Source organism: Ursus maritimus, unplaced genomic scaffold (assembly GCF_017311325.1).
Source record: "Ursus maritimus isolate PB19 unplaced genomic scaffold, ASM1731132v1 scaffold_5, whole genome shotgun sequence".
NCBI classification, from domain to species: Eukaryota; Metazoa; Chordata; class Mammalia; order Carnivora; family Ursidae; genus Ursus; species Ursus maritimus.
In genome coordinates, this window is record NW_024426663.1 from 44,506,832 (window position 1) to 44,534,636 (window position 27,805).

A 27,805-nucleotide genomic window follows, 5' to 3' on the forward strand; every position below is an offset into this window, starting at 1 on the left:
TCTATTAATGCTTAGAGGCTCTAGGGAGGTTGAGTAGGTCTCTCCTAGATTAACAGTACTTGGGAAAGCATTTTTCTTATTCTATGGTTTAATTGCTGCAATTTCTGTTTTCATCAGTAACGGTAAAGATCCCAAGGGGGTTTTATTTCTTATGGTGCATTTCCAATCACTGGGGGGAAAATAGGCTTCTACAAAGGGTGATTAAGACCTCAAAACCTGGTCAATAGATTATTTATTTCATATCAGGAAATCTTCAAAATATTTGACCCCAGCCTAAGTCTCAGGAAGCGCTAGCAAGTATTCATCTCAGATAAATCAGACCTTAAAACTCTCTTTCCTTCTATGTCCACTTTTTGGCTTCATAAACATCTTTAATATGATTCTCACCTAAGCTTACAAGATATAGAATATGAGAGAAATCTCACTGATATTGACTTGGGTGTCTTAAAATATCCAAGACCACTCAACTATAAAAAAAAATCACCAAAAATGCCATTACCAGGTTTTATGTTAACTTGCCTGAGGTTTAATAGCAGACATCTCTTATGTGATTAAGATCCATCATGAGATAACACCTGGGTGATATTTCTGCAAATCGGGCAAGTAGTTTTCATGATGTCCTGTTTTCAAGTTTAAGAAATTGCTTTCTCTCTCTTTCTCTTGATAAAGACATACTATAAATTGTTTAATGCGGAGACTCAGAAAATATATAAATATAAAAACAAAGTATTAAAAAAAAGCAGAAAGCACCAACTGACTGAAAACTCGCCAGAAAAACAATGTATGAAAAACTTACCCCGATAAGACCAAACAAACTTGTTTGAGAAAAGGTGATATGATGAGAAATTTGATAAAGTCTAAGAAATTATCACACTGAGAATGTGTTCACACACTTTCGAGTTGAACTCTTAGAATTTCTTCTGTTTAATTATTTATGATTTAATTGGTATTTATTATTGAATGCATCTGTAAATATAATTGTGTCGACTGGCAATGTCTTTAACCAAAAATCAGTTCAAAACTTTTGAATCATTTTCTTTTCTTGTGGGCAGCATCTAGATCCCAAATGGTGGTTGTCTTACATCTAGAACAGTCTTACAGACCAATTCTACCTGTTTGGATGTCTCTGACTGACTCACTCACTCAGGTTCACAGGATTCTAATTAATTAGTGGGGCAAGTTTCTACCCTGCATTATTTATCACACAATCTCCAGCTTTAAGACTTGTATCAACTCTCTGGGCCAAACAATACAACATACAGCAACTTGTGAAGAGTTATTTTCACATAAACTTAGCTTCAAAATAAGCAACACCCACACTAGTCTGCAACGGTTAGTCCTCTAATGCCCAGACACATCATCAAACAGTACAGTGATGATATAACCTGGAGCTAATAACCCAATAGCTTGATTTCCCCAGAGATAAGTAAAAAGTATCTCTGGGTGACTTTCATTTTCCCATTAATATTTAGGAACCTAGAAAAGGTATTACACATTAAGCTTTTTAAAAATGTCTCTTTAAATAAATTTTCGTGGCCATAAGTTGTATTAGTTGCCAAACACTCAGAATCTTCCTTCCCTCTGCCAGTTAGCATTGCTTTGGATTTTTCTGTGACAATCCAGAACACTGACATCACCAAATGCTAGTGAGGATGTGGAGCAACAGGAATTCATTGCTGGTGGAAATAAAAAATGGTAGAGCCACTTTAGAAGATAGTTTGGCAGTTTCTTATAAAATGAAACATATGTTCCCACATGATGATCCAGCAATCATGATCCTTGGTATTTACCCAAAGAAACTGAAAACTTATGCCTACACAAAAACCAGCACACAGGGACGCCTGGGTGGCACAGCGGTTAAGCGTCTGCCTTCGGCTCAGGCCGTGATCCCGGCGTTGTGGGATCGAGCCCCACATCAGGCTCCTCTGCTATGAGCCTGCTTCTTCTTCTCCCACTCCCCCTGCTTGTGTTCCCTCTCTCGCTGGCTGTCTCTATCTCTGTCAAATAAATAAATAAAATCTTTAAAAAAAAAAAAAAACCAGCACACAGATGTTTACAGCAGTCTTGTTTATAGTTACCAAAACTTGGAAGCAACCAAGATGTTCTTCAGTAGGTGAACAGGTAAATAAATTGTGGTCCATCCAGACAATGGAATATTATTCATTGCCAAAAAGAAATAAGCTATAAAACCATGAAAAGGAGGAAACTGAAATGCATATTACTAAGTGAAAGAAGCCACTCTGGAAAAGCTACATGGTATATGATTCCAACTAGATGAGATTCGGAGAAGACAAACTATGGAGACCGTAAAAAGATCAGTGACTATCAGGGGTTGGGAGTGAAGGGAGGGATGACTAGGCAGAGTACACAGGATTTTAGGACAGAGAAAGTACTCTGTTTAATACCATAATGCTGAATACATGACAATATACATTTCTACAAACCCATAGAATATACAACACCAAGAGTGAACCCTAAGCTAAACTACAGACTTTGCATGATGAGAATGTGTCAATGTAGGTTCATCCATTGTAACAAATGTTCCCCTCTGGGAGGGGAGGATGTCAATAATGGGGGAGGCTGTATATGTGTGGGGGCAAGGGATGTATATGGAAAATCTCTATACCTTTCTCTCAATTTGCAGTAAACTAAAAACTCTGAAAAACTAAAGTATTTAAAAACATCCACACATGTATACCCTTTACCCTGTTTAAAATGGTTGAGAGAAGAATATAAAGGCCAGAATTCAGTGCACATGTATAAGAAACTCAAAAATGTACTAGATGGAATCCCCATGAGCTTCAGTTCCAGAAGAATAATGATGCCACTATGTTGGTAAAATCCTACCTGAAATATGATGTTCTGTTTTATTTACCTGTCTTAAAAAGTTACGTATGTTGAGTTTTGAAATAGGTTACAGGTACCCTAATATAATTTTAAGCCCTCACAAAGGTCTTGAACACAATCTACTCTACCTGCAAAATGTTGCTTCTCGGAGTAGCAGCTAAGATATTTAAAAGTTATGAGTAAAGACATCTTTCCTCAGAGGTGATGAAAGCCTACCATATTGTCATGAGAGGAGTCAGGGGTACAGTTGGAATGTATTTGCATTAAAGAACAATGACTGGATTATATCAGGTTGAACAGCAGCAAGTCTTACAGAGAGGTGTCTTTGGCTTCTATCCTTATCGATTCCATACAGCTTTCCCAGGTCTCTTGGATAGAGCTGCATAAACTTCATTCTCAATGTTTCTTTCATTTCTTTAATTTTCAAACATGAGTAGGGCCCGAGCCACAAGATGACTGCCTCTTTACTTATAAATGCCTTCCTCCTGGGTCAGAAGATCACACCCAGCTCTACACTAATTCAGCAACTTAAAAGCCAAAAGGAATCCCAAACCGATCTCTCCTCACTCCCTGCAAATCTGCTTTGGTTCAGCTGGGTGTCCAGTGGACTGAGTCATGTAATTACCCCATGGGAAACAGAGAATGGGACTGCATTTAAATGCCATGGACTGATCCCATAAGCTCCATTATTTATTTTAATAAAACATGGTTGTGCTTGTTTGGTGTTTGTATTTTTTAATAGTAATCAAAATTATATAGGCTCTAATATTCCACGAATGCATCTTAATCATACAGAAAGTATAATTAATTGGTTTAGTCAAGGAATCCTCTTGCCTCCTGAACTACTGTTTCAGACCATGAAGGTATATGAATTGTTTTAGCCTTTGTTCTCTCAGAAGACATTAACTGGGGCTTCTGTGGTCTCCTACAAAGAAAGAACAAAAGTAAATACTGACCATTCTATCATTTGCACTTAATTAAAGATCCTAATATTAAGGTTTCCTGTGATGTCCATTCAGGTTTATCAAATAAAGCTTATAACTCATTCCATCCAAAGCACTGTGAAGCTTATTCCAAGGCCCACAGTTGCATGTGTTCATGATTTACTGCTATGTGGGCAGGAGCTTTCACTCTCTGAGGACTTCTTGGCTTAGATATTAAATCATGATCAGGCACACACCCTAGGTGACATTTTCCTCTTCTTCTTAATTCCCACATAAAACTCCCACTGAAGTGATGGGGAAGATTCATGTGTGTGGGAGGCTGACTTGGTATTCACATAGGTTCTTAACCAGCAAAGAGGAGTTGCATTTCGCCTGCTCACAATGCATTAATGCATGTCATAATCTCCCCTCCTGGCATCAACAACCCAATTTCAGTCCAGAAACTAGAATGGTAAGTATTGCACATGCTCCAGAATCCAGGCATAGAGCCTCTATTAAAAACATTTGGCTTTTCTAGAATTTAACAGCACAACTCTATTAATGTGAACCAAGCTCAATATGGCAAATCCTACGCAGCTTGAAAACTCAGTGTCAGAGGAGTTGAAGTCAGCCTGCCCAGCTGACAAGTGACTCAATACTGAAGTTTAATTGTCTTTGCTGTTTGCCAGTAACTGTAAGCAGGTACTTATCTTGGCCTCACTGTGCTGGTTCACCAGCATTTTTCAGTTGGGAAAGTAACTACGTGAACTACAGTGGTTGTGCTAGATGAAAATAGGTGTATTATCATTGGCATTTTGGACAAGCCTTTGGCATTTCATTGCTCTGGCACAGCACACGAGAGCATTACATTGTGTATGAAGAGATCGGCCAAGATGATGAAATGTTGGCTCTCCTCCAAAATTTCAAGTGGTTTACACCCAGTATCGGCTAGGAAGGCATTTGTTCACACATAGGATGACATTCTCAGCTTAGAAAAGCCTGGGAACTTACCTTCTTTCGCTCACTCATCCACTTTCACACATTTACAAATACAAAACTTGATGTCTGAAACTCATAATGCTTCTAACAGAAATATAAATCATGAGAGAAACTCATAGACTGAAGATGAGTGACTGAATAAGATCCAACATTTGAATTTTGAGTCATAAAACATTAGAGATTTTGCAAGAGTGCCAATATATCTGCAGTTAAGCTTTCAATTTTTGGTACGTACAAATAAAATCTACAAATAGTCACCAAAAATCATTTCAATCTTTCCGCCCACCCTTTCTACACACAAAACCCCCACCACAGCACTAATGGTAGAATAATGACAATGGGTTTTATCTCCCTTATTTTTCTCTCCTCCCAAGAACTAACTATGAACAGGGAAATAATCCAGAGCAAGTGGTCTTTCTCAGAAGAAAGTAGCTTCCTTGTGGTGGAGAGGAGGATGCTAAGGATGCTATGTTCTGCACAGCCCTTCTTGATTAGAAGGAACTCTGTTCTGTGAAATAAGCCTGATGACCCATAAGCATTATAGTACGGGGGACTACTTCTGGCCATCAGTGGCCACGGGAAAACCACTTGATCTCTTTGGGCCTCAGTTTCCTCAGTGGTAAAAAAACAAAACAAAACAAAAAACTTGGTTTAATTATTTTTAGAGATCCTAATATATCTGGATTTTACATGACATCCTTTGGACAGCCATTCGCACGATGACTTCACTATTCTGCTTTACTGGAAGAACGAGGGAATTAAATTCTCTCATACTTTTCTCCTTGATTTTCTACCATTGTGAAAATATATTATTGGCACACGCAGCGGTAGAACAAAGATGGTGCTCATGTGGCCTTCAGAAAGGGAAATGCATTTTCATTCCAGTCTTTCCACACTGTTGAGCTCTCTTATGGCGTTTTTTTTTAAGATTTTGTTTATTTATTTGACAGAGAGAGAGAGAGCACAAGAAGGGGGAGTGGCAGGCAGAGGGAGAGGGAGAAGCAGGCTCCCCACAGAGCAGGGGAGCCCCAGGTGGGACTCGATCCCAGGGCCCCAGGATCATGACCTGAGCTGAAGGCAGGTGCTTAACCGACTGAGCCACCCAGGTGCCCTCTCTTATGGCTTTTAGAATCACCAAAGAACACCTCTGAGGCGAGAAGTATGCATATGTCATCGCTAATAAATGACTGGACAGCGTGGTCATTCCCTACCACTCCAATCCTTTTTAAGATGCCACAGCCCTATATAAACAGCTATATATTATGTTTGAGGTATTTTTTGGTGTGAAGGGAGCCAAGAAGATAATTTTTAGTCTTTACAAACCCAGAAATGCCTTGGTGTTTCTTGCCACGTTCTAGGGTCATAAAGAGAGAAACGGTTCTCTACTAAAGGAGAGAATCACTTCCTCACCCCCATCTCAGCAGCAAGTACAAATAACTGATGACCACTTAAATGTACTTCTCAAAGCAGTCTTCTTTAACCTTAGGTTAAATTTATCTTTAATGCCATAAAACAACAGCCACCTGAAGCTTTTGAAGTCCTGATGGACATTCTCACCTCCTATCACCAAAGTCTTCCCATTTTCACAATAAATCATATCTACAATAAGGGAAGAAAATTCACTGCAGGACACCATTACTATAAAGGAGTAGAAAACTCTAGCACCAAAGAATAACATACTAATTGACATAGGTCAAAGGCTCTAGGAACTACAATAGCAGTCACCTGTTTACACAAGCACTATGCCTTTAACTCTGGCCAGCTTATTCTGTGGCCAAATAAAAACAAGCTTTAGATAACCCACGTTGATTCATGGTCAATATCCTGGACTTGATGGCTTTACTTCTGCCTTGACCCTCACACCCACACTGGTCTTGCATTCTTCTGACTCAAGGACTCTTGATTCATTTAGGAATTTTGGCTCCAGACACTTGTCCCTTGGATATATCCTCTGATACTAACCCTCAGCTTTCACCTCTGGACACAATTAGACACTCAATTCAAGCCTCATTCTACCTCAGATCATTAGGAAAGGGGCTTTCCTAAACTAACTGCAGCACCAGAGCCTATACCAATGACAGATCCTTTGTTTTGTGCTTTGGCAATATCTGACTGGGCTTACTGCCAGGGGGGGTTGGCTCCTGTGCAACAGTCCACAAGCTATGAGACCATTCGGCTCATAAAGGCTATAGCTGGCATTGGGCTAAATCTATGGACTCAGTACATGGCAGAGGCAGGAATGTAGTCTGGCTGAGGATTTATGAACCGGTTCTGTCCACTCATCTACTGTGCATTGGGCATATAGTTAAAAAAGAAAAGAAAGCTATCCCAAAGGTAAACAGATTCATATCTGCTCCTTTACTAAATATTTACCAATCCAGAAATCATCCCATACTGGTGGTTCTCAACTTTCATTACACATCGAAATCTAAAGATTTTAAAAATTACTGATGCCTGCACCCTACCTACAGATTCTCATTTCATTTGTTTAGGAAGCAGCCCAGATAGAGGAATATTTCAATGTTAAGCTCTAGAATTCAATGCTTATCAACACTTAGTTGAATAAGAATCAGCTGGTAATCTTGTTAAAATGCATATTTTAATACAGCAGTGAAGCCTGAGGTTCTGCATTTCCAACAAACTTCCAGGTGTTGCTGATGCTGTTGGTTCATGAACAACACTTTGAGCAGCAAGATGGAAACTAATATCTAACACTTCAGAAGCAACTCGCCTTATTTGCTAAGTTGATTTTTCCACCTGCATGTAGTTGGCTCCTAACAACAAAAGCCAGTAAAAGACCCACTTACCCCATTCCCCACTGCAGTTTTACAACCTAATTTCTTTTTTTTTTTTAAGATTTTATTTATTTATTTGACACAGAGACAGCCAGTGAGAGAGACAGCCAGTGAGAGAGAGACAAGCAGGGGGAGTGGGAGAGGAAGAAGCAGGCTCCCAGCAGAGGAGCCTGATGTGGGGCTTGATCCCAGAATGCCGGGATCACGCCCTGAGCCGAAGGCGGACGCTTAACGACTGAGCCACCCAGGCACCCCTACAACCTAATTTCTTAGAACACATAAGTTGCAATGTTCAGACTCATCCTGGCTATAATTACTGTTACCTACCCATATCCTTCTCCATGAGAGCCATCTCAACTGCTCCACACAACATTGGCTGAGAGTATCCATAGCAGCAAACCCTCTCACTGCTTCTCTACAAACAGAACGTCCACCAAAGCCATGTGGAAATAAACCACAAATATCTATTGTGCAAAGGACTGTGGGAAGATGCAAAGAAATACAAGACATCATCACTGCCCATCCTCCTCACCTACTGACAAGGCTTTTATTTAAAAAAGCCTGCAGCTCAAAGCAAAAATATTCAGAGTCAGATGAGTAGTACCGAAAGGGAGTGCTATGTGAGAAGAGAGCTGAAAAATGTTCCTGGATAATTAGGGATAGAGTAGGAGAGCACACAGGAGTCTCACACGAGAGAACTTAGACAACTGAAGACAGACAAGGAGTGAACAAGCAGGGAGGATCCCAGAACCATTACAGAGAGGATTAAATTGGCACTACCATAGGACAGAGGTAGGAGAATAAAGACTGGCACCAAGGATCCTAAGAAAACCACTTCCATTGGACCAAAGAGATGTCTTCCCACTAGAAAGAAGAAAACAGAATTTACTAAATTTTAATATGTTGAGGTCTACATTTCTTTAGGGATTGTACTTGCAATGTGCTGTCATGTTGAAGACTAAAGGGATACCACAGATACTCATAGTTTTTAAGTCTACACAGATCAGGGTTTTGTATAATAATAGCAATACCTAATAGTCACTATGTACTTTCTATATGTCAGGCACTGTTCAAAGAGCTTTATGTTATAAAGACCTAATTAATCCTCACCACAACACTAAAATAGGTATTATTATTCTCATCACTAGAACATAACCTACATAAAAACAGGGGTTTTATAATTTTATTACTGCAATTCCCAGTGTCAAAACAGTGATTGAATCCACAAATCCTAATTCTGCTATTGAGAATGGAAGCACAGAGAGATTAAATAATGTGCATAGAGTCAGAGAGTCAATAAGCAGCTGAGATGGGACTCACACTCAGGTGGCTCAGCTCTCGTGCCTACGGCACTCCATCACGCCACAGGGTGTCCAGCTTAAGAGCAGATCTGGAGACAAATATAAAAAAAAATGTTTCTATAGTTGATGTCAAAGAAATTACTATCTATGATTTCTTCTGGTAGTTTTATGGTTTCAAGTGTCACATTAGGTCTTTAACCCATTTTGAGTTTATGTTCGCATATGGTGTATGAAAGTGGTCCAGTTGCATTCTTTTGCATGTAGGTGTCTAGTTTCCCCACTACCATTTATTGAAGAGACTAGACTGTCTTTTCGCCACTGTATATTCTTGCCTCCTTTGTCATAATCAGCAATAAAACTGTGGTTTTATTTATGGATTCTCTATTCTGTTCCATTGACTTATGTGTCTATTTTGTGGCAGTACCGTACTGTCTTGATTACTATAGCTTTGTAGTATAATTTAAAATCTAGGATTGTGATACCTCCAGCTTTATTCTTTCTCAAGATCACTTCGGCTATTTGGGGTCTTTTGTGATACCATACACATTTTAGGATTATTTGTTCTAGTTCTGTGAAAAATGTTGTTGATATTTTGATAGAGATTGCATTAAATCTATAGATTGCTTTGAGTGGTATGGACATTTTAACAATACTGGGCTACAGAAACATTTTTCTAGATACATCTCCTAAGGCAAGGGAAACAAAAGCAAAATTAAACTATTGAGATGACACCAAAATAAAAAGCTTTTGCACCCTGAAGAAAAACATCCACAAAATGACAAGGCAACTAATGGAATAACAGAAGATATCTGCAAATGATATATCCAATAGGGGGTTAATATCCCCAACATATAAAGAACTTATACGGCTCAACACCAAAAAACCCCAAATAATCCAATTAAAAATGGGCGGACGACCTGAATAGACATTTTTCCAAAGAAGACATATGCAGACGGCCAACAGACACATGAAAAGATGCTCAACATCAGTAATCATCAGGGACATACAAATCAAAACCACAATGAGATATCACATTACACCTGTCAGAATGGCTAGAATCAAACACAAGAAATAATAAGTATTGGTGAGGATGTAGGAAAAAGGAACCCCCATGCACCACTGGTGGGAATGTAAACTGGGACAGCCACTGTGGAAAACAATATGGAGGTTCCTCAAAAAATTAAAAATAGAACTACCACATGATCCATTAACTCCACTACTGGGTATTTACTCAAAGAAAACAAAAACACTAATTCAAAAACACTCATTGTAGCATTATTGATAGCAGCCAAGATATGGAAGCAACCCAAGTGTCCACTCATGGATGAATGGATAAAGAAGATGTGGTGTGTATATACATATATACAATGGAATATTACTGAGTCACTGAAAAAGAATGAGATCTTGCCATTTGTAACAATGTAGAGTATATAATGCTAAGCGAAATAAGTCAAAGAAAGACAAATATGATTTCACTCATGTGCAATTTAAAAAACAAACAAACAAGGAAAAAGACATAACAACAAAGACAGACTCTTAAATACAGAGAGCAAACTGGTGGTTGCCAGGGGGCAGGGGGTAAAAGAGAAAAAGGGGATTAAGATACAGTTATCATGACAAGTGCTGAGTAATGTATAGAATTGCTGGATCATTACATTGTACACCTAAAACTAATATGACTCTATGTGTTAATTATACATATGTGTGTATATATATTAGAGAGAGCTCATGCACACATGCATGCGGGGAGGGGAAGAGGGAAAGGGAAAGAGAGAATCTTAAGCAAGCCCCATGCCCAGCACAGAGCCCGAATGGGGCTTGATCTCATGACCCTGAAATCATGACTTGAACCAAAATAAAGAGTCAGACACTTAACTGACTGAACCACCCAGATGCCCTCAAAATACATTTATTTTTAAATAAATAAATTTTTTTTTAATTAAATAAAAGCAAATCTTTTGGAAATCATCATCTTTGCCAGGTTAAGCCTAGTTCTTCCCTCCATGGATATAGCTACAATTAATTCAATAACAAAAGTTAAGTGAGAATTGAGTGCAGAGACCTCGATCTAGTGCAGAAACACGAAGTTTGCAAACATAAGTTTTCATTCTTTTTTTTTTTTTTTTTTTTTAAAGATTTTATTTATTTGACAGAGATAGAGACAGCCAGCGAGAGAGGGAACACAAGCAGGGGGAGTGGGAGAGGAAGAAACAGGCTCATAGCGGAGGAGCCTGATGTGGGACTCGATCCCATAACGCCAGGATCACGCCCTGAGCCGAAGGCAGACGCTTTAACCGATGTGCCACCCAGGCGCCCCTAAGTTTTCATTCTTGCAATGAGATTGAGTGTAAGTGTAAGTAATCACCTGAAGCAAAGCAAGGTTCACCATGGGTTAAAATCACACAACGAGCACCTGACTTAATGGGCTTGAATTCAAGTTCTCAGATACCAAGTCTAGCAATTTTTTATCCTAAACTTGTCTCTTTAAAATATAAATCTCTCTCTCCCTTGAATTCCTGATGACTTGCTTATTAAAACTATTGCTAAGATACTTCATCTTTTCATTCATCTCTGAATATGCATTTGTGTGTGTGTGTGCCAGTTACCATTTTAAGACCTGGGGACACAAGTCCCTAGTCTACAGGGCCAAAGTCTAGGCTGAAAGACTGATATATAAACAAACAAACAAACAAACAAGACCGTGGCCCCATAGAGCAATAACTGAGGCCCACGTAACAAGAGCAAGAATTCCTCTTGCAAGCTCTGGGAAGGTTTTTCAGGTAACATGTCCAATGATGTCTTCATGACACCAAAGTGGGGGTACATGTGGCTGCCTTCTTTCCCCATGCCCTATCTATCCTATGTTCTGACCACATAGTTTAGAATCCTCCGTTCTTCTTACTCCTTAGGGCCTCTGCTCATCCTGGATGTCCTTCAGTTTCTTATCTGCCCGGATCAGATCTACTTCTATACAAGCTTCGTCTCTTTAATGAAAGCCCTCTTGACCACCACAATACTCCTTCCTTTGTACCTGCACAAGATCCCATCACATTCTTATATTTATAAGATACCCATAACATTTTATTTCTCCTCAATTGTTACATGTTTGTTTCCCTCTGGAAAACTACCAGTTTCCTACAGTTAGAAACTGTATCTCAATCATCCTTTTACCCTTTATGGCTAGCCTTTGGCTATTCTGGGGTGTTCTTTAGAGGTGATAGTTTTCAGTGGTTTATTTCTTCACCAGTTTCCAAATACACATATAGACTAGTTGTCCAGAATTGAAGAGAACAGAGCAGATACACCATAACAAGAGTAAAGAGTCTGTATCTGTGATTAACCTGGAGGGTTACAATAGTAAATGAAACATTTATAGGCAGCAGTATAGATGAACTCTGGTCACTGGTGAAGAAAGTGATAGAGAGATAAACAATAATCACTCCTGGCATTTGTATAGTCCTTTTATTACCCAAAATTCTTTCACATATTTTATTTTCCTTTATTTCATAATAATCATATAATGTAGGGAGAGTATCCTTCTCTATATTTTACAGATGGTGAAACTGAGATATAATGAGATTGAATGACTTATCTATTGTCTGTTTATAACCAAGTAAGAACTCAAATTGTGTTTCTTGACTCTTGTCCAATGTCCTTATACTATGACATGAGTTTTGGGAGCATTTACTTATTTAATATATATGAAACACACCATACTCATTCTGGTCCTTGAGCATACAGAAATAAAAGAAAAAATTATAATCATCAAGGAAAAAAAAAAAGTAAGGGCACCTGGGTGACTCAGTTGGTTAAGTGACTGCCTTCAGCTCAGGTCATGATCCTGGAGTTCCAGGATCGAGTCCCACATGGGGCTCCCTGCTCAGCAGGAAGCTTGCTCCTCCCTCTGACCCTCTCCCATTCCATGCTCTCTCTCTCTCTCTCATAAAAAAATAAAACCTTTAAAAAAAAAAAAGACAAAAACAAAAAAGAAAAAGTATACTCCAAGGTAAAATATAAGCAGGTAACTACACACTTACACCTCATTGTATTAAGTGTTAATGTTATGGACTAAATGTTTTGTCTCCCCCACCCCCAGAAGAATTCATGGGTTAAAACCTAATCTCCAACGTGATGGTATTTGGAGATGGGGCCTTTGGGAGGTGATTAGGTCATGAGAGTGGAGCCCTCATGAATGGGATACATGCCCTTATAAAAGAGACCCCAGAGGGCTCCCTCTTCCCTTTAGCCATGCGAGAACACACCAAGAAGACAGCCATCTACGGACCAGGAAGTCAGTCCTCACCAGACACCAGCAGCTGGTGCCTTGATCTTGGACTTCCCAACCTCCAGAAATATAAGACAGAAATTTCTGTTATTTATAAGCCACCCAGTCTATGGTATTCTGTTATAGCAGCCAAACAAACTAATACAGTTAACACAGAAGCATGTAAAAATGTCATAGGGAATCATTAGAGCATTTAACCAGCCAGAGAGTTTGTTAGGCAAGTAGACTTGACATTGAGGATGGTGAGAAATAAAATTTGGTCAGCAAAAGCTTCCCTGGGAAGCCAGTTCTTGAAGGACATGTCCTAAGAAAGGATTTAAGGGTAAAGGAAAGATCATTTGGGATAGAAACAGCAGAATGTACAAAAGCACAGCCATGTAGAAAGATGCACACTCTTACTCCAAGTTACTCTCATGTCCAGATCCCTCTTCAACAGAGGACTTGTTGCCCCCTGCTTGGAGAGCTGTGAGGTAGCTTTTAGCTGTCACACCTTCAAGAAGTGCCTCAGCTGTAGTGCTTTCTTCCAAGGTCATGCCCTTTCCTAAGGACACCCACATCTAATATCTCATCAGTGCAGTATAATGACCTGACCATCTTGGCCGACTCAAGACACTAATGAGGGGCCATTTTAGCCCAGAGGGTCCCCATGATATTGGCTGAGGCTGCAGTTGAGCCCACATTTTAGCTCCTAAGTAAGATAGATCTTCCATGCCAAGATTGGGACCCTGGCTAGGAAATAATAGGGCCTTGGCATATCAGATAGGTTATCTAAAGTAGAAGTCCACAAAAATCCTAAATTGTAAGATTCCCCAAACCTTATAAAGCTGCAGAAGTGTCCCCCAGCATCAAAAGTTAATATACTCCCCTTTCACAAGAAGAAAATGCAGAGGCCTCCCTCTGCAAGATATATCCTGCTTCCCTCAGGATATACCCCTGTTTGCCATTCTGGCCACTTGACCAATAACTGAGGTTAACTTTCAGCATAACCAAGCCAAGGACATACTGGGTCTATAAGAGAAGAAACACAGATTACCTTCCCAGCATACAGGATTTAGAATCCTAGTAAGGACTCCAAGAGATAGCACAGAGTCACTTATCTGCACCTGGCCATCTACATAGTGTAGAAAGAGATGTGACGCAAGATGGGAACACATATAGATTCATGGACAGTGGCAGTTGGCTTGGCAGGCTGATCAGGACCTGGAAAGAAAAAAATGGGAATACCAGGGACAAGGAAATCCAGGGTATTGGCATGTACATGAACACATGGAAGTGGACACAAATTATAAAACTCTTTATATCATATGATCAAGCCCACCAGATAGCATCCAACACAAAAGAGGTATTCAACAACCACAGAGATAGAGCATTAAAATATCCTTCCAAAAGCACAGCTAAAATTCCAGCTCAGGACCAATGATTTACTAGGATGGGGTGTCATCCTCCAAGGCTAGTATACTCTTTGAATCAAAGACCATCATATGGGTCATATTCCCCCAAAGGATAAATACATGGTTCTAGGCACTAAGGAGCAGGAACAAAAATGGTCCCATCTCTCATCTTTACCAGTGACCTGCTTGAATCATTTGTGCATCCTTTTTCTGCAACTCTGAGTTCTATACATTCAGAAGCCCTGGTTCTCAAAGGGAGAACACTTCAGCCAAAGAACCCAGTATAAACCCACTGTATTATAAACTCTGACTATAGCCTGGGTATTCAGGCTCCATGTACCCAGAAACCAGCTGGCAAGAGGAGGAGTAATCATTTTGGCAGAGTAATAGACCAATCATCAGGTAGTAGGGCTGCTATCCACTTGGTGATCCATATGGGCACCTCTTGGTCCTCCTCTGCCCAAGTATGATGGCAAATGGGCAAGAGCAGAAATCCTGGTTTGAGAAGGGCATGATGACTATGAAAAACAAACTGAGGGCTACAGAGGGGAGGGGGGTGGGGGAATGGGATAGACCGGTGATGGGTAGTAAGGAGGGCACATATTGCATGGTGCACTGGGTGTTATACACAACTAATGAATCATCGAGCCTTACATCGAAAACCGGGGATGTACTGTATGGTGACTAACATAATATAATAAAAAATCATTATTAAAAAAAAAAAAAAAAAAAAAAAAAAGAGAAGGGCATGATGACCATAGGCTGAGACAACTTAAGGCTGAGGGTATGGGTCATACCACCAGGTAAGCAACTGAGACCAACAAAAATGCAAGGTGAGAATATATTAGAATCAATATAGAATCAGGGGCGCCTGGGTGGCACAACGGTTAAGCATCTGCCTTCGGCTCGGGGCGTGATCCTGGCGTTATGGGATCGAGCCCCACATCAGGCTCTTCCGCTATGAGCCTGCTTCTTCCTCTCCCACTCCCCCTGCTTGTGTTCCCTCTCTCGCTGGCTGTCTCTATCTCTGTTGAATAAATAAATAAAATCTTTAAAAAAAAAAAAAAAGAATCAATATAGAATCAATAGTGGAGGCCGGAGACAATAAGGATAAGTTGTGAACCTGAGGCCAGCTATAGCACTGGGCTATAGTGTGTCTCACTAACATGCTGTTTGTAATTTAACCCAGGAAGGGAAGTCAACAGAATCCTAAAGAGCTGTTTCCCAAATGTGTATTGAAATGTGAATCTGAATGGAGCAAGGGCAGGCTCTGATGGACACTGTGCACCACCCAGATCTCCTTCCTTCCTGTTCCAGCTACTCGGAATGCTGCCAGCAGACAGCCATCAGCTGTCAGCCACTCGGGATTGCCTCAGCTACAAAGAGCCCTCTTGCCCATGGGATGCCCCTGCTAAGGATGCCCACATCTGATGACTGATTGATGTGAGAATATAGAGGTCTGCCATCGTGGCCCAAGTCAGGGTAACTCTGAGGGGCCATTCTAGTTCCAGAGATCCCTGTGGAGTTGACTAAGACTTGCTGGGTGCGTGTCTCAGCTCAACAGATCCTTCTTTCCAATCCTGTTGCTTCTGCCAGCCATCCAGAGGTGCTGGTCCCAAGGACACACCATGATAAATATTTTATACTCAAAAGTCCATTTCAGAATTTTTCAATGTAATCCAATCAGCAACAAATGAGAACATCTAGAAAAAGAAATACATTCTGAGCCATTTGCCTACTGGGGAAAGAAAATACTTTTTACTTCTGAAAGCAGTATGGTAGTAGGGTGTAAAGGTGCCAAGAGTAGTTATTTAATGGAAGCGAGGAGGGAGTGAAGCTACCCAAGCTTTGTGTTCCTCTACTCTAGAAGTTCTGTTGTCAAGATGTAGGGAATGAGAAGTGGCATGGGGGTAGTAGGAAAGAGAAAAACTGGCCATGTGACCAATGTTGTATATTTTGTAGATCTACTGATTGTCCTCATGAAGAAGGATGTCCTACAACTCAAGTCTCTCGGTTTCTATCCAACCAATATTGGGAAAAGGCTTTTACTTGGGATACAGTAGAGGCTACTCTGGGTCAGCTCCAAAATGAGGCCCGCTATTTAGATAGAAATGACATAAGTATGTCCTTTCCTCCCTACTGATAGCTCTCAGAGGCAGCAATTGACCCAAGAGGCCCCAGAGATTCAGAGAATCACAAGATCATGAATAAGCAAGTGCAGGAAANNNNGTGCAGCCACCAGTGCCTTAATAGAGATTGCAAGTGGACAAATTTCCAGCCCAAATGACCATAACCTTGGCAGACAAATCGAATTCTAAGGGCAGAAGGAAATCTTCAAATGTTTATGTAATTTTCTACAGGGGAAGAGTTTGCTGATTCTAGGAAGGGCGGGCCCCCCAGGCTAGCTGCCACACTCCGGTGATTACTCTGAGCCTTAACACTTTAGAAATTCACCTTTAAAATTTCTTGTCTGAGTTTTAAGGCACAATAGGCAATTCATTCATTTCCTCCCAGAGGACCTGGCACATGTGACTATCTCCTGAGAAAAGCAATTATCACCTCAAGGTGGTCTGCCTGAAACACTCTTCTCTAATACTTGATTTAGAGGAAGTAAGCCCATGTGACTGTCTCAGGAGACTAATCACAACATTGGGAAACAAGGCATTGTGAATAATTTTTACAATATGCTCTTCAGTGAAGCACACACACAACTTAAAACCCAGAAAATGTTTTCCTAAGTTATCTCATTTTCATTCATTATTTTCATCACAATTTCTAGGCCAACAGAGTTTCAATCATTTTGCTATAATCATCTTTAAACTCATCTCTTTGAGAGCTGAAATTATAATTACTTTCTATTATATAATGCACAGCTATCCAAACTCAGGTGGCTCCTAACAAAGGGCATATTCTCAATTTGCAAAATAGGACCTACAAAAACAACCTTAGTGTTTAAAAGGGACGTTGAAATGGTGGGCTAGGGATTGAGAGAATATGGCTCAGAGTTTTTTCTCTAGAGGCAGTAATCCCATTTCTGTCCATCCCCTTTTCATAAGATTCTAGTGCAGAGCTGCCTCCTGCACAAAGAATTCTACACCAACCCAGTCAACTGTCTAGTGTATCTGTGGCTCAGGACATTTGCTTTTTCTTTTGTCATAGCACTTAGTGGATACTGCCTTACCGTGGCGGTCTCCCCACTTCCTCAAAGACAAGGACCATTCTTCTATGTCTTGCATATATTAGACTTAGAGTGACTTTCAAATATTAAGTATTGTATATTTATTGTTGAAATAAGTCAAAACAAGGCAAATGTGTTATAGGAATAGTTCCTCCAAAAGATTGAAGAATGCAGAATAGGAAGACATATTATCCTTTGTTTTAAGAAAAGATTTAAGCTAGCTCTCAGGATTTCTGCCTACTCACTGAATGTAAACAATTGGCCTTTACTACAATTTTTGATCTCAAAACTGAATGCTTATTTTCCATCTATGTTTTTTAATAAAGACAATATAAAAGATGAAAGTGATAATGTCTGTGAGATGTCCTAAGATCCTCTTCTGAAAGTCTTCAGATATTGTTTCTTTATTGGGAATAAAAATCAGTTTCTCCTGAAGGACATTCACATCTACAGGAGCAAACGGAAGGTGAAGTTATGGGGGAGTTGATGTGTTGGTGATAAACCAAATAAGGCTGAACTATACAACATGTTAAGGAAATATAAAAGGCCAGATAAGCCAAGAGATTAGCTAAAGAAATTTGTTGCATGTCTGTGGAGGTGGAAAGCACACAAACAGCAAAGGGCATCCTGGGGGAGAGCAGGGAAGCAGTGTTGAATGTCATGCTACAGAACAAAGAGAAGCATTCAAGTTAAGAAATATAATAATCATGGAAATGAAAAAATGCACAAGGTGAGCCAAGAACAATTCCAAGGAAGCTGAGCTGTAGGTGAAGTATCCAGGTTGGGACAACAAGAAAAATAAACTCTGAGAGAGGAGGAAGAGGTAGAGAGAAGCTTAGGTAAATATTAGTCAACTCAGGGGAGTGAGCCCTGCCTATGGAAGACAAGGGCTGCTGTTCATCTACCCACCTGCCGAGTTCACCCCAACAAGGATGCAATATGGAAATATCCTTTTCATGCAAGTCAGTTTCACCCAGCCATTGCAAACAAGGTTAATTCCTAGCGAGAGACCAGGAAACACCATTCAGCTGTCTTTGGGAAAAGGCATATAAAGCTACTGCTGATTTTTATAAAAAACAAAATTTATGGTGTCCAGTGGTAGAGATGGGGAAAAAAAAGTGCTTTAACTTGATATGAGAGGCACAGAACCCATGTGATGATGACAGTTATCATTCTACTGTTTTGTAATTTCCACCTAATGGTATGAGTCCATTCTTTCCCACTGCATCTCACTGCAGTTTTTACTTCCTCTTATCAGTCTGCCTGAACCACAAATGAGGCTCACAAAGCAGGGCCCTCATGGCCTCTCCAAATCCCAGCTTGTTTCTGTTCTCTTGGGTATCAGAGGCAACAGAACCTGGAAGAAGGCAGCTAAGGACAGGAAAGAGACACAGAGAGTTAGATCCTCAAAGACCCAAACAAATTCTTCCCATTTTAAACTGCTGAGATCTATAAAGAGGTAATGATTTTCCATTGCACCAAAGTTCATGGTAATAAAGTGGTGATTACAGAGAGGATCAAAATGAATGACTTTCAACTCCAGGTTCTATATTCTCCTTAGTCAACCCCTGGGCTTGGCCTAACAGGAATATCTCTCATAGAAATGAAAGCATGATGAGACTAATGTCAGGGAATATTTGATATCCAGTAAACTAAACCCATTACTGACACATTAGTGTTGTAAGTCTAAGGACACTAACATACATTTACTTTCCAAAATGGTAGTGTCACTGTGCCTTTATATTTTTGTCCAGATTTTTGTTCCAAGTTATCTGGAATAAGGATCATAGCAGTTAAGGTGATTCACAGACTTATAATGATAACATTTGATTTGATATGTTTGATTGATAAGTGCTTAAACTAATTGGTATAAAGTTTATAAAAATAAAAAGGTGAAGAAAAAGAATGGTAAAGTCTAGACTCTGAGGTTTGCTATTTCATACTTTACCCAGTGTACAAAACTGATTTTACTTCCTCTTCCCAGATCTGGCACCCAGATGGTCCTGAGTTAAGAATCTTAAGCATGTTAACCACACCACACATCAAAGAAACAATTATTCGGTATTACAGGGCTCCTTCCCACTGACTCAGCAAGCTAATTACCCTCACCTATCTCACTACCCAGCTACTAACCAGGTTAAAGGCACAAGGAATTAAAGAGCAAAGCATCTAAAAAGTTGACCACCAATGATTTTACTATCTGGAAATATGCCACACGAAAAGATTTCAAATGTCACAAGCTTTGTGATCCAATTTCAACAGATAATAACTTGAATGTTTCTTCATTTCCCATGTACCTCAAAAGAGAGCTTCATTTATTTTTTTTCATTGTTTTTTTTTTAATTTTTGTTTTTTTCTGCTTGAGATTGGAACAGAGTTCTCTCTTAAAAGTCATATCCTATTCTTTATTAAGGAAGCCTAATTATTGCTCAAATCCTTGGATTTAGGAAATTTAGAGATTGATGAAAAACAAAATCTTTTCACTTAAAAAGAAGTTCCAGGGGCGCCTGGGTGGCACAGCGGTTAAGCATCTGCCTTTGGCTCAGGGCGTGATCCCCGCGTTATGGGATCGAGCCCCACATCAGGCTCCTCCATTATGAGCCTACTTCTTCCTCTCCCACTCCCCCGCTTGTGTTCCCTCTCTCGCTGGCTGTCTCTATCTCTGTCGAATAAATAAAATCTTAAAAAAAAAAAAAAAAACTTTAAAAAGAAGTTCCGTTATGAACCTAATTCTGTGGGGCACCACAAGGGCATGCAAAACAATAATCATTGACACATAAGATAAAAACTTAGTTTTAGTCAATGGGTTTGTTTAACGGGGAATATTTAAACTACCATAAAGTAGAAGAATAGGAAAGAAATACTTGGGGTATTGATTTAATCTTAGATTCTACTCTCTATAGCAGAAGGATGGAAAACCAACTGCTGGGGGGAAAAAGAAATCATTATATCTTCAGAACCAATTCTCATTGCCTGCAGTAGTCAGGAAGTACTGCCAGAAGAGAAATATGTTGTTTAGCTTACCAGTACATTCTCAGCTCCTAATACGTAGTAAATGTTCCACATTTTTTGAAAGTCTATATATTGTAGATGGTCCCTTTGTCAAGATACTAGCTGTATTTATATTGTAGGTAGTGATACTTTCATATAATGTGTTCACAACTATGTATTTTATGTAATATATAGTATCTACATATATTAATATATAAAACTCAAAAAAAGGACTATGATTATCTCACTAAATTAAGGAACAATGAATTAGATATGTGATAAATATGAATTATCCATTTACCCATTCAATAAATATTTATGTACTATCAGCTGCTAGAATCTATCTTCAACGATAGATTATGGACCTGCCAAAAGCAAGATACATGCAGTTCACAAGACTGAAGTTAGCACATTCTTTCAAATTAGTCTTCTGGAATTGAATTTAAAGCTGTTTAACTGTGTTTGAAACGAGTTATCTCTGAACAAGATTTGGTCTGTTCCATGGACCAATGGTTAGGAAATTCCTAAATTGAACATTTGGGATGAACATTGTAAAGAACATCATCATCAGGAGAGCTAATGGATTGTGACTCCATTTCCCCAGTAAAGTAGTAAAAAGGCCCTGAAAATAATTGTAACCCTCACACTGGGCAAAAATATCCTCCTGGCAGAGACTCAAAGAGTTATTCCAATTGGGTCATTAAGAAAATACTTAGATCAAAAGTTGCCATTGAAATTGTTCTTTAGAAGAGTTCTGCTGTCAGCAAGAAGAAATGGACCATGTAATGTTTGATGCTTTTGCATTTAAAAATAGAAGGAGTAAAGTACAAACAGCATGTTGCAGGGGAAGAATTCCACAATATGTTTGAACTAGATGACCTGCTAAATCTTTACCATCTCTCATTTCTGTAATTCAACCCTATTGCACTTAAGTACACCATAAAAATAAAGCCATGTGGGAACATGACCATCAGTAACAACAAAAATAATAACACTCTGAGCTCCTTCCTTAGATGAAAGGCTCCATGCTTTTACAAAACACTTGGCAAACATTATCTTTCTAATTCTCACAACACCCAAGGTGTGTGGGAGGTAAGTATTATTATCCCATTTTGCAAATGGAGAAGTTGAGGTTCACGGAGTTGGACTGGCCCACAGCCACAAAACAGGCCAACACAACTGAATCTATTGACGCTCAGAACTTAGCTGCTAGAAAACAAGATGCCCTGATAAAATTTGGGGAGGGGGCTCAAGATAAAGTCTGCTCCTGGTATGTAGCAATGTATAAGTAAGACAAATGGAATAAAATTACAATTCAAATTAAAGGAATCAAAACAAGATGAGGTGAGGGTTAACAAAGGTGAAAACACATCAAAAGGAAAGGAATTAGATCCCTTAACCTAGTGATGGCTTTGCAGAGGATAAGCAAGAAACAGTCAGGCTTCTGAAGTACAACATTATTCAGAAAAAATTAAGAAGAAAATAAATAGGAGAAAAGCCAGTTGCCTCCGATTCAATTGCAATAATAATCAGACTAACTGGAATTCTATCTTCCTAGATATCCAGATCTAAATTCTCAAACAATATTCATTGTGCATGACACCAGTTCTGTACTTCAGCGTTCGAGCAATTACCTGCACTATTTGGCCACAAAACAAAATAGCTACTTAACTATAAATGAATGAGCAAATGATTGCATGAATGTATAAATGAGTGAATAGATAAAATAAAAATTTTTAAAAAGAACATATTTGGCTCATCCACATCTTTTGGGCGTGACTAAGACCTCTTATATAGATAATAGCTAAATCAGACCTAACTCATTGTCCAAAAGGACAGGAAATGACTAATGGAAGAAAAATGTCAACAATGAAGGTGATTGTCATTTTAGGAGGGCCAAAGTTTTCCAGATTGCCTTGGGCAGCCATATTTCCTAATTCAATGCACAGTTCAGCTCATTCTAGGTACGCACTCCATACAATGCAGCTCTACCTGAACAAACTGAAGCCACTTGCCCTTTCAGTCATTGTGAGCAAGTTACACATACCCTTCAGGCACCAGCTATTAGGGACTGTGCTTCAAGGAACCACAGAGATCCTAAGTACTCTTGATTCAGACTGCTGAGTCAGTCGCAGGGATGGGCAGAGGGAACGAGACAGCATGCCAGTCTCAGAAGCTACTACACCTAAAAAGGATGAATATATTAGGCCTCTCCCTCTTTTTGCCTTGATGTATGAGGATTCTCTACACTGACTGACTGTAGTTAGAGATTTGCCTTCTCAGACTTTTTTTTAAAGATTTTATTTATTTATCTGACAGAGAAAGAAACAGCAAGAAAGGGAACACAAGCAGGGGGAGTGGGAGAGGGAGAAGCAGGCTTCCCGCTGAGCAGGGAGCCCGATGTGGGATCCCAGGACCCTGGGATCATGACCGGAGCTGAAGGTAGACGCTTAATGACTGAGCCACCCAGGTGCCCCACCTTCTTAGATTTCTAACAGAACTATTAGTTGATGGGAATAGCTAAAATAGGAAGAAGTAGACTAAGTAAACAGAGGCAGAGCCAGTGCAATTTCTGAGGATATCATGTTTATCTTCTATTTTTTTAAAGATTTTTTATATTTATTTATTTGAGAAAGAGAGAGAGTACAAGGGGAAGAACAGAGGGAGAGCGACAAGCAAGCTTCACACTGAGGGCAGAGCCTGACATGGGGCTTGATCCCAAGACTCTGAGATCATGACCTGAGCTGAAATCAAGAGTCAGACGCCCAACTCACTGTGGCACCCAGGTGCCCCCATGTTTATCTTTTAAAAAGTTTTTAACTACATAATGACTTTCTATTTTTTTTTTGTTTTCATTTACATTTATTGGTCTTTGGAAGAAGCAAATGTGTAAAAACAAAGCCAATAGGCCTAACACCATTCTCTGTGCGTAGTACACATCACTTGATGGACTGTTGCATTCTCATCATTGTGCAGCAACAATACACCATGTGGTGGTAAGAAGCCAGAGTCTCAAGAAGTCATGTGCTTCTGCTCCCTTTTGAACCAGAGACGGGTACCCTGCACTCTCAATCTGTAGACACTACCTTTCCAAATGTATTAATTCTTTTAAGTCTAGCTTTCATCCTGATCCAGGTAGTTAATGCCTTTACAATTTGTACAATATTTTATAATTATATGAAGTAAATACTTGTTTACATATTGTATATATTTATATATTTTACCATGTCTTATATATTCAATGCATATATAAGTTTATTGTATATACACAGATTTATGAAGAATTACATTTGTCATGGCGGTGCATGTTGTGAGGTACCACCCAGAGGCCCCTTCAGGAATGAAGGACTTATTTCCCCAGCTACGGGGAATGGTGCCAGAAAACAGCCTTCAGCTTAAAGTTGCTTTGGGATTCCCTCACCTGAATAAAAATACCTCACATGAGACTCTGGTAACTGGTCTTCCACACTCAGGTACTGATCAACATGGAGAGGCCCCCTTTCACCAACTCAGAACAATGGAGTGCCAACACAGCCCCTAGACCCTTAATCATATTAAATCACAGCTCAAGTTTTTTCTCTGCCAAATTCTGCTTTCTGGCCCTGTCTTTCACAGGGCTGGTTCCCAAGAGCGCTTCCTGACAAATGCCCCAAACACTTACCTCCATCTCAACATTTACTTTCTGAGGATTTCTCCCAACAAGCAACTCAAAGACTCAAAATGATAAGATAATAAATATATTACCTGAAAGACTGAGCAGATCAAGGATGCCATGATTTTGCCTGAATTTTGAGAGCTGTAGGGTCAAGGGTCCTTCTACCTCAATAGGAAAATAAACCTTCAAAATGAATTCCACATTTTTTAGAAACCTGTACATAGGATTTTAGAGTAATTCTCTTGGAAATATATGTAAATGTTAGTTTAACGTTCCTGGTGAGAAAGCTGAATACTAAGTTATTCTTACTTGCACTCATCATGAAGGTTGCTTAGTGACAGGTTAAAAACTGTGGCAAAGTAGAAGGAGACCTGCATTTAAACATAAATGCCTGCACTTGATATGCAGCCTTGGGAAAGTCTCTTACCCTCTCTGAGCCTCGTTTCCCTCATCTGTTACGGGAAAATTATGACAAAATAAGATATATTATGTAACCTGCCCAGTTCACTGTTTGGCACACTGTGTTGCTCAATAAATGTTTGGTTTCCCTTGATGATGAAGGGTAGCATCACCTTTTTAACTGCATGCTAAGAGAGGTTCACATCACAGCAAGTCTAGAGGGAAATGCAAAGGATGGTTATAGGTATGTATGGCACAATATAGGTATTTTTAAGTATCTAGAAATTAGAGAAACATCATTGAAACTTTCTCTGATGTCCCAAACCCATCCTTGCTAGGTTCTGTCTTCTGCATATCTTCTAGAACTCAGTTACTCCCTACGAAGCTCCCATATGTTAATTTACTTCTTTTTTATGGAGCCCCCATTACAGACAAATAGCCTATAGTGCCTATCAGAAAAAGTCCCTCATCTTCATTCATTTTGCTAGAGATCTTTTGATGATCAATGAACTTTAGTAGTAATAACCTGAGCAAAATATTTGGATATTCAATTCTATTCTCAAGCAAACATAACCTCAATTTCCTCCAACTTAACCCATCAGATAGATTTCATTAAGAATCACTCACATCTCACTGACTCATGCATGCCCCCATTAGCTGACACCACTCAAGGCTCTTCGGTTTCTCCTACCATTTGTTTTCCAGGAGTCTCAGAAGGAATGAAAATCTTACATGTGCTCACGTGCTCTCACTAGGAGCCCTCTCCTGTGCTTCAGGCCCCCTCAGGTGCTCCAGAAGCCACTTGACAGTGTCGCCTAGGACTGCTGTTCCTGTCATTCCTTCCGTGACAACCCCAATGCCCAGGCCAGAGTGTTTCTTTGGAGGACCACAAAGCAACCAGCACTTAAGTAGCCAATACCACTCTGAGTCCCCGGCAATGTTCAGTGCACTGAAGTTGCGCCACGTGCAGAGCTGTGGGAAATGAAGCTGGAGAGGGGGGCAAGAGCTAGGCGAGGCCTTATCTTCCATGCTGAAAAGTTTTGGCATAGCCTAGAGTCAGCAGGAAGTTATCCAAGGGTATAAATGGGGGCTTGACATATATATTTGGAATTCGTCAACATCGCTGTTGCAAATATAGAGCATGAACTGGAGGGAGACAGAATGCAGAGTCAAGGGAATGGTTAAAAAGATCCTGTAATGTTCCAAGATGAGATGGACGCGTCCTTGATCTCAGCAATGGCAGTGTCTCTGCTCTGGAAGGAGGGCTGACTTCTCTGGGCTACCTTTACTGGGCTTCCCTGTAGGCCAATTCCTAGTAAGTTTGGGCCAGTGGTAGTTACCAGCAGGAGACTGGGAAACAGGAACACAGAAAAATCCAGTGTGTTTCACCCTCTCTCTTGGTTGCCTCTCCTCCTTGGCACGTGCACACATGCCACCGTTCTGGCTTTTGCCCAAAGATCCCGCCCACCTGGGGCTCTGGGAACCCCGCTTCCTCCTTTTGTCCCTCCCGCCCAGCGTTGATTGTGGCTTCCTGCAATTGCTAACATCTGAGCTGCTCTGTTTTCTCATTTGGCTTCTCATCTCTTCCATCACCTGTGTAACTGATTCCTTGTATAAAACTGTCTACTTAAATATTTGAAGTTTTTCTTTACATGGTTGGACTCTGACTGATACAGGAGAGGATACATTTGAGAAATATTTAAGAGGCAGAGTCATTGGGACTTTATGAAGATAACCCTTATAGCCTAGCTCAAAGTTGTTCTCACTCTTGTGCACATTCTGAACTGAACTGAAGTTTATTATATGATTCCCCAGCCAGCTGGCTAGACCATCTTCCGTGGGACAGCATTTGCAGCATGGCAGATTTAGAGCGCTCAAACTCCTTGTAACAATATTAAAAAAGAAAAAAAAAGAAAAAAGAAAAAACAAAACAAAACAATGGGATGCTGCATGTGTGGGCCAGACAAGTCTCTGCAGGTGCTCATCTTCCCCAATAGTCACTCACTGTTCAGGTCTCCCAGGCTTCGGACAGCCAGCTTCCACAAAGATGGAATGAGAGCCCTGCTAGGGAAGGCCAAATTTGATGCCCCAGTTATCAGTCCTTGATTTAGAACCTGACACATGAAGAACCAACAAACAAAGTTGTTAAGATATGATTTTGTTGGATGGAAATCAGATAGGAGCATAAGGCCCCAGTGACCAAGAAGATAATGCTGAGACATGGATAACCAGGTTACAGAGGATGGCACAGCACAAATGCAGAGCATGCATGGCCTGGCCTGGCCAGGAAGGAGACCTGGAAACAAATGTGCACGGGCACTCGGAGTGCTGCTGAAGATGTCTTGCTGCCTAAGCAGTAGAGGGAGGACGTCAGAGAGGAGGCAACTCTATCCCAGAAAACTGGTTAGTTTGCAACTAATAAAGGCTCAGTGGGGGTTGGCCAGACTAATACATGTTTTATTTTATTTCATTTTATACTGTTTTATTTTTAAAGATTTATTTATTCATTTGAGAGACAGTGTGTGAGCAGGGGAAGGGGCAGAGGGAGAGAGAGAATCTTAAGCGGACTCCCCACTGAGTGTGGAGCCTTATGCAGGACGCTGAAATCATGACCTGAGCCAAAATCAAGAGTCAGATGCCCAACCAACTGAATCACCCAAGCGCCCCTATTTTATTTTTTGATTAAGGAAACTTATTTTAGAATACTTTCAGATTTTGAGAAAAGTTGCAAATAGAGTACAGAGAATCCTTATATACCCCTCACCCATTTTCCTCTGTTACCAGCTTAGATTACCATGGTACAATTGTCACTGAAACCAACATTGGTACATCACTGCAAACTAAACTTCACACTAGCACTAGTTTTTCCTAGTATCTCCCCCTGTGATCCCAGTGCATTACACTTAGAGGCATTTTATTTTTATTCTCAATTTATCTTATTTCTTAAAGAGAAAAATAGTCGTCCTCATTTATTTTATTAACAGAGCACATAAATAAATTATACACACACACACACACACACACACACACACACACACACA

General features: G+C 40.0%; 1 long non-coding RNA gene across 2 annotated transcripts in view; it reads right to left on the bottom strand.

Moving 5' to 3' along the window:
* The window catches only part of LOC121100719, a 133,756-nt gene that overhangs the window by 14,358 nt on the left and 91,593 nt on the right, over positions 1-27,805 (bottom strand). The window contains exon 1 of one of the 2 annotated variants that reach the window (XR_005832495.1): positions 8,885-8,934. The exons of the other annotated variant lie outside the window; for it this stretch is intronic. This is a non-coding gene — a long non-coding RNA (uncharacterized LOC121100719). Of the gene's footprint in view, positions 1-8,884; positions 8,935-27,805 lie in introns of those variants that run through there. 2 annotated transcript variants of the gene reach the window in all.